Raw genomic sequence first — 1,320 nt, forward strand, 5'->3', positions numbered from 1 at the left:
AAATGTTACTTATTAAGGAAACAAAATTTAAGTTCTTGGCAAAATAATCATTATTTTACCTACAAATATAAATGTAGAAAACTCCTCATTGCCAGTAACTTTGAAAAATGTAATATGAAAAAGTTAATGTTCCATGCCCCTCCTCCCCAAAATATTCCCTTCAAATACCTCAGAGAAATGAAGCATTAGGAAAAGATTTGAGTCTATTTGTGTGGAAGTCATTGTTGACTTTAGAAGAAAGCTGCTGGAGAGGACTGAGAGAAGCAGAGCCATTTGAAATTAGGAAGACATAATAAGCAAAGAAAACAATGCTGGAGTCCAAGTATTTGGGAAGTTTGTTGAAAGGTATCAACTGGTATTTTATCTTTGGTGATGATTTTCCACTTGAAGGCTGAAGAGGGGAAGTAGGGAATGATGGAAACACTGATGATGTCAAAAAGATTAGAGATTTGTAATTTAAAGGCAGATGACCCTAGGCTCAAAGTAGTTGACAATACTACCCTCAGTACTGTACTTTAAACTCAGGGCCTTATGCCTGCTCTACCACTTTAGCCATGCCCCTGCCCTTTGTTGCTTTAGTTGTTTTTCAGGTAGGGTTTCCCACTTTTGCCCAGGGTCGTCCTCAGACTGTGATCTTCTTACCTATGCCTCCCATGTAGCTGGGATTATAGTATGAACCACCATGCCTGGCCTTTGCTTGTTCTTAATTCTAAGCAACCAGCAGTATGAGAGTTCTTGCAAGAGGTCTTAACAGGCTAATCAGAACAAACACCTGAGTCGGAAATAATCCAGCCTTGCTAGCCCTCCTAATGTGGACCCACCTCTGTCAGTTGAACTACAGCCCTGAGCTCCCAAATCTGTATACACAGAAGTCAGCTTCTGACAACTGACATAGCTTAAAAATCAGTCACTGTGTTTCAGTGCTCACAGGTAGAATGATGCGCCCCATTCAGCTTTCCTATTTATTTGCTAAAGCCACAGCAAAGACATTCTTCAAAGATGCTCCAGGAGCATGGTTCCCTCCTGCTGTCCTTGGAGGAAGAGCCCGTCCTTTTAAACCGTGGGAGCAGGAAGATATTTAGTTGCTGGAACTGCCACTATTGTAGAATAAAAAATAAGGGCATCTTATCTTCTTAAAGCCTATGTCTGAGTCACAGGGAAAGCACATTGAGAGTGAGCGCTGATCAATAAAATCCTTTTTTTAAAAAAAAATATGTGGTCAGAAAGCATCAGAGAAACATATAAACAAAGCCTGTAATACAACGAAATGTTAGATAAAGTGGAAAACACTAGAAAAAAATGTAACACACTGAAGTAATG

Source organism: Castor canadensis, chromosome 10 (genome assembly GCF_047511655.1).
Source record: "Castor canadensis chromosome 10, mCasCan1.hap1v2, whole genome shotgun sequence".
In the NCBI taxonomy this organism is placed as follows: domain Eukaryota; kingdom Metazoa; phylum Chordata; class Mammalia; order Rodentia; family Castoridae; genus Castor; species Castor canadensis.